This window comes from Lactuca sativa, chromosome 1, assembly GCF_002870075.4.
Source record: "Lactuca sativa cultivar Salinas chromosome 1, Lsat_Salinas_v11, whole genome shotgun sequence".
In the NCBI taxonomy this organism is placed as follows: domain Eukaryota; kingdom Viridiplantae; phylum Streptophyta; class Magnoliopsida; order Asterales; family Asteraceae; genus Lactuca; species Lactuca sativa.
Genome location: NC_056623.2, coordinates 124099355 through 124106383, shown reverse-complemented (window position 1 = coordinate 124106383; position 7029 = coordinate 124099355). Strand labels below are relative to the sequence as shown.

General features: G+C 37.7%; 1 non-coding gene across 1 annotated transcript; it reads right to left on the bottom strand.

Moving 5' to 3' along the window:
* Positions 1-6469: 6469 nt before the first annotated feature.
* TRNAN-GUU (transfer RNA asparagine (anticodon GUU)) lies at positions 6470-6541 on the bottom strand. The gene has a single exon. It is a non-coding gene; the product is annotated as a tRNA-Asn (tRNA).
* Positions 6542-7029: the final 488 nt, after the last annotated feature.

Genomic DNA, 7029 nt, shown 5'->3' with positions numbered 1-7029 from the left:
GCCCATTGCATCATGCTAGTGACCATGACTGCTGAACTTCAAAAGTCCTATGAGGACATGTATCCCTATGAAATGCATGAAGACTTGCTGGACCAGCACCACCAAAGTGCGAGGCAAGAAAGGTATGAGATCATCACTTTGATGATCACTGCCAAAATGGGTAATGGAGAGTCCCTTACCACTCATCTGCAAAAGATGAAGAGATATGTTGATCACCTGCTGAAGTTAAATGTTAACTTCGATGAAGAGCTGGAAATCGACATCATCCTTCACTCCTTGCCTCCCTACAACAACCAGTTCCGCATGACATACCACATGAACAAGGAAGAGGTCACCTTGAGAAAGCTTTAAGGCTTGCTGAGAGCAATCTCAAGGATAATTTTGTTGCACCAACTCCCACTCCCGTTGTTGTCCCTGTCTTGGCAATAGGGCAAGGGAAGGGTAAGAAGAGGAAGGCTCCCTCAAAGAGCCACCACAAGAGAAAGTCTCAAGATGGAACCTCTTCTAGTGGAACCAAAGTTGGTTCTACTAAACCCAACTCAACCCTAAGGAGGCAGAGTGCCACCACTGCCACAAGATAAGGCATTGGAAGAGAAGCTGCCCAGAATATCTACAAGCTATCAAGGAAGGCAAGATCAAGCCATCATTCGTAGGTATTTACAATATTAAATCTAATGATTCATCAAATGCTATTTCTTGGGTTCTTGATACAAGATGTGGTTTTCACATATGTTCTGATTTGCAGGGACTAAGAAGAAATAGGGATGTGGAGCATGGAAGGATAAATCTTATCATGGGAAACAGAAGATCGTCGCCTGTCACCAAGAGTGGAGTTTATTCCTTAGTGCTTACTAATGGATTAGGTTTAGATTTAAACAATTTTTGCTATTCACCAGATATGGCAAGAAACATCATTTCATTTCATGGTTTATATAGACAACGTTTTAGATATTCATTTGATAATGAAAAGGGTTCTATTTATGCTTATCGTAATAGTGTTTTATATTTTGAAGCATTGCCTTGTAATGGAATATATGAGACTGTGATGGTTGTAGATAACTTAGGAAATGATGTGTGGTGTGTCGATTCTTCCAATAGTATGGATAAATCATGCTTGTGGCATTGTCGTCTTGGACATGTCAACAATAAACGCATAGCCCAACTCCAAAAGGATAGAGTGTTGGAGTCATTCGACCTTAGGGCGATGATGTGTGCGAGTCTTGTTTACTTGGAAAGATGACCAAGTCACCCTTCACTGGCACTTGTGAGAGAGGTGAGGGTTTATTGGATCTCATACACACCGATGTGTGTGAGCCATTTAGATCCACCACAAGGGATTCGAACCGCTTTTATGTAACTTTCATCGACGATTATAGCAGATATGGGTATATCTACTTAATTCACCACAAGGGATTCGATCCGATCGAGGTGGAGAGTACCTAAGTCTTGAATTCCATGACTACCTCAAGGAATGCGGAATAGTTTCACATTTGACGCCACCTAGGACACCGCAGTTGAATGGTGTGGCTGAGAGGCGTAATCGAACCTTGATTGACATGGTTAATTCCATGATGAGTCATGCTTCACTACCTATCTCATTGTGGGGGTATGCCTTAGAGACTGCCGCCCATATCCTTAACTTATTCCCTACGAAGAAGGTTGCCAAAACACCTCACGAGATGTGGACAAGGAAGGCTCCCTCGTTAGCACATATCAAGGTTTGGGGTTGCGAGGCTTTCGTAAGACGAGAGACTCACGACAAGCTCGAGCCTCATAGTGAGCAATGTATTTTCATCGGCTACCCGCAGAAGTCCTTTGGGTATCTCTACTATAGACCGAGTGGCATTGCTGTCTTCGTTGCCAGGAGAGGGGTTTTCCGAGAGTGAGAACTCATAAGCCAAGGGGACAGTGGGAGGCAAATCGATCTTGAAGAGCTTCAAGAGTCGAGGAATGAAGGAACCTCTAACACTGGCGCTCAACCCGAGTAGGAAACTCAGCTTGAACCGATTGACGAGTCCTTACCTCTTAGACGTTCCGAAAGGGTTAGGTTTCAACCTGAGTTATATGGTTTTCATATTACTACTGAAGGGGATACGTATGTAAGTGATAGTACACTAATAAATTTGTACGAACGTAATAGCTATAAGGAAGCCATGGCAGGCCCAGAGTCTGTGAAGTGGAAAGAGGCGATGGACAGTGAGATTCAGTCCATGTATGATAACCAAGTTTGGAGCTTGGTTGATCATGTACCAGGTCGTAAGACGGTCGGGTGCAAATGGATCTTCAAGAAGAAGACTGACATGGATGGGAATGTGCACACTTATAAAGTGCGATTGGTTGCGAAAGGTTTACTCAAACTCCCGGAGTAGACTATGATGAGACATTTTCACTAGTTGCAAAGATAAACTCTATTAGGGTGATGATGGTCATTGCTGCATTTCATGATTATGAAATATGGCAAATGGATGTCAAAACCGCTTTCCTTAATGGGAATTCGGCTGAGGATGTTTACATGGCTCAGCCAGAGGGTTTTGTCAAAGCGAAGCATCCCAATAGAGTGTGTAAGCTTGAGAAGTCCATTTATGGACTTAAGTAAGCGTCTCGCAGATAGAATCTTTGTTTCGATGAGAAAGTCAAAGAGTTTGGTTTTCTGCGAAGCGAGGATGAATCATGTGTATATGTCAGGGCCAGTGGGAGTATAGTAAGCTTCCTTGTATTATATGTTGATGACATACTACTCATAGGAAACGACATCCCGACACTGAAGGAAGTAAAGTCCTGGCTTGGGAAGTGCTTCGCTATGAAGGACCTCATAGAGGTTGCCTATATTTTGGGAATAAGGATGTGAGAAATAGGAGTAAAAGAATAATAGGACTTAGTTAGAATACTTACTTGCACAAGGTACTAAAACGTTTTAGTATGGAGAATTCCAAGAAAAGGGAGTTGCCAATCCAAAGTAATGCCAAGTTGAGTAAGACTCAAAGTCCGAGTACCGAAGTCGAGATATCAGAGATGAGCCGAGTACCTTACACTTCAGTAGTTGGTTCGATCATGCATGCTATGACTAGTACTCGCCCTGATGTTGCCTTCACTTTGAGCATGGTCAGCATATATCAAGGGAACCCTGGCAAAGTACATTGGACCGCAGTCAAGAATATTCTTAAGTACCTTCAGAGGACCAAGGAATAGTTTCTAGTCCTCGGTGGGAGTGATGACTTAAAGGTGCGAGGGTACAGTGACGCCAATTTTCAAACCGACAAGGACAACTACTGTTTGCAGTCGGGCTGGGTCTTTACCCTTAATGGAGGAGCAGTGACTTGGAAAAGTTCCAAGCAAGAGGCAGTAGCTGATTCAATGTGCGAATCAGAGTACACTGCAGCGAGCGAAGCATCAAAAGAGGCAATATGGCTGAAGAATTTCATTGGAGACCTTGGAGTTGTGCCAGCCATACAGGAGCCCATGGAAATTTTCTGTGATAATGAAGGAGCGGTTGCCTTGACCAAGGAAACGAGAGATCATGGTAGATCTCGACATATCGACATAAAATATCACTTTATTCGACATCGGGTAGAAGAAGGACTCGTTGTAGTGAAGAGGGTATCGTCGGAGGATAACCCAACAGATCCGCTTACAAAGGGACTGAGTAGGGTTAAGCACTTGCAGCACACTAGGAGCATTGGGCTGAAGGACGATATTAGTTTAGATTAGATAGTTTGGAAATGTGTAATAGATAAATGTAATTGACATTTGAAGATTAAATAAATGAGTATTATTTATTAGTAAAGTTACTGTCTTATGTTAATTATTTACCTGTTGTTTCTTTTTGCATGTTTTGACTTCCTGAATAATAGATTATTCGAACGGTCCACAGTCGTTCATAAATTGGAAGTAGGTATGAATGAAGATTGTCATGAATTGGTGTGTAGATTGTCTAGAGTGTATTAGACATAGAAAAAGGTTGCTACAACGTTCATGAGTGCTTATGAACAAGTTTTGAGCATTGGAATAAACCCACGCTTACTGGAATCACATCATGGAATTTATCACGAGTGATCGCAAGACGATAATATCATATGGTCTTAAAACCTAGATATATAGTTTATTGTCTGCTGATCGGTTGTGAATTGATAATGCGAAAACACATCAGTAACTTGATGTTATAAAACGAATTGTTGTGTATGATTTGATTAGTGGATAGTAAAAGCATATAAGTCAAAGTTTATCTGTTCCTTTTATCCTAAGAGGGTAAAAGCGATATCAGGTCCCCTCGATGATTTGGTTTGACTTATGTGTTGGGCCCGATCAGGACTGAATTGTTGTGTTCAATTAAGTTCAATGTCAAACGAATCTGAGATCAAGAAACAGATTTCTGGGCAATAAGTATGACTATGTTCCATGTGATTGTCCACACGATATCTAGAATAGAGGATTATATGATCCCTTATCTGAAGGACAGGTTACTGATAAGATCAGAGTTCGACAACATCTTTGAGAACTAAGATTGCTAATCGGATTGTGCTTACATTTATAGTTACTAGACTTATCCAATTGGGAGACTGTTGGATTAATGTTTAAGCCCGTAACCATATTTGGAAAGTACTTGACCCGGTCGTGCATGGTCCTTTTGGGTTGCCTTCACCAAAGCAACTTGGCTGGAGAAATAATAAAGAAAGAGGTTATTATGGCTTATTAATATATTATAAGAATAATATATTAAAAGAGAAATCATATTTATTTGGTTAACATTGGTCAATAATTAATTAAGAATTAATTTTGTGATTAAAAGAAGTTAATTGAACTTGGGGGACTGAATTGTAGTTATGTGATAGTTACAAAGTTGGGCAAGGAAGCCCTATATGATAGGGTGGACGAATTAAAGGGGATAAGGCCTTAGGATTTGTCTATGATAAGGCTTTTGGACTTATCTTATGGGCTGCTTGGTGGGCAAGCAACTAGATAGGGATAAGGACTGAAACCCTAATTCCTACACCTATATAAAGGACCCTTGGCATTAGAAATTCGGCCACTTGATCCCTAGAGTTCCTAGAGCCGAATTTCTCCTCCCCCTCTCTCTCTATCTCTCTCTCTCTCTCTCTCTCTCTCTCTCTTGCTTCTTCATCTGCTCTTGGTGATTGTGAGCCATTAGAGGTACTACACTTGTGGTACTTGCTTTCAAAGATAAGAAGATTCAAGAAACAAGTTGTTATTACATCATAACAACAAGAGGTATGTATTCTACTCTCCTATATGATTTTTGAAATTACTAGGAGCATGCTAGGTTTCTTTTGTGTTCATAATGTTGTATGACTAATAGTGAAAACGTAGATCCGTATCTAGGGTTGCAAGCACACATATGGTTGTTTGTATATAACTCATCACTAAAGTATTCAAAAAAATGTTAAGTGTTTATGAATTGTTTATTTATATACGTTCTCAAGTATTTATATTATTTGTTAATCATGTTTATGTAAACATCTTATAAAAATATGTTTATATATTATCCTTAAGAGAAATTAAATAGGAGGATATTTAATTTTTCTATTCTTAATTACTGTTTTAAATATGTGGTTGTGATTACATAAAAAAAAATATAAATTATTTTTTATTTAAAAATATTCTACAAAATCATAATAAATTTTATCAAAGTTATTTCTCTTATTTACTAAATAATCCGCTTTAACTAAAACAAAGTTCAAATAAAATTATGAATAAATATGTTTTTAAATTAAACATTTTTTTTTCTATAAACTGCATACCAAATGTTGTATAATCTATATAAATATTTTATACCACAAACTATAATATTAGGGGTTTAGATTTCTTTACGTGTTCTATGTATTTAAAGTTGATGAATATGACAAAGGGTATATGGGTCGGAACAAAGACTAGATACAATCTGCAGTTTACAATGAAAAATACAGTCTCCCCCTGCGTTTTAGAATTCTAATTGGTTCATATACTTTTTATTTATCAACTATGTACAAGTCTCCCCCTGCGTTTTAGAATTCTAATTGATTCATATACTTTTTATTTATCAACTATGTACAACACCTGTCATATATGTACAACTTATTATGCTTTCTAATATTATACGTATGATTTGATTTGTGGGTGGTTCTCGGTTATGTTGTTGAAGGTAAAAGAATTTTGTATAAAAAGGAACAATAAAATCAAACTATAACAGCACACCATTGTAAATATATTTCAAACCAAGGTCCATAAAACGGTATTTAGAACTAAAAATCCAAAATGGATACATTAATGAAACCGAAAACTGGTTTTAAGAAAAAAAAAACATATCTTTTCAATTTGTTTTTTATTTTAGTCAAAATAAGAACCAAACCGTGTTGAGTCTTAATGACAAATTAATCAAACTTATTATTAATTGGATAGTTGTAAATAGCCTCAGGGCTATGGAACAAAGGAGTATCCCGGGCCTACACCGAGGTGTTGACGGTGATTTTCAAATCTCCTCAAGTAGGATTCGAACCTACGACCAATCGGTTAACAGCCGACCGCTCTACCACTGAGCTACTGAGGAACAACGAGAGATTCGATCTCATAGAGTTCCATTCCCGTTCTCAACCCATGACCAATATGAGCTCGAAGCTTCCTTCATAACTCCCGGAACTTCTTCGTAATGGCTCCCTTCCATGCCTCATTTCATAGGGGTTAAAAGACAAATTAAAAATGTATAAAGTCTGTTGTTTGCTTTACCAATAACAAATAGGTAGTGCTTAATGCAAAACAGAGTTGTCATGAAATCATTAACATCAGTATAGCTAGTATGTAGGCTTGATTAATTAGGTTATAACTAATGAAAACCACGGTCGATATATTTAAAAATTTTATATAAATAAAAAAAATACTAAATGTAAAAAAAAAATCAAGACCTTGAATGGTAAATAATTATGAATTAATTTGTTAAGCAAAATAAACATAATAATATTATTAGGATATGATTTTGTATTTTCAAATTTTGAATGAATTTGATTTGTTACAAAAAAAAAAAAACAATAAAAATCATAG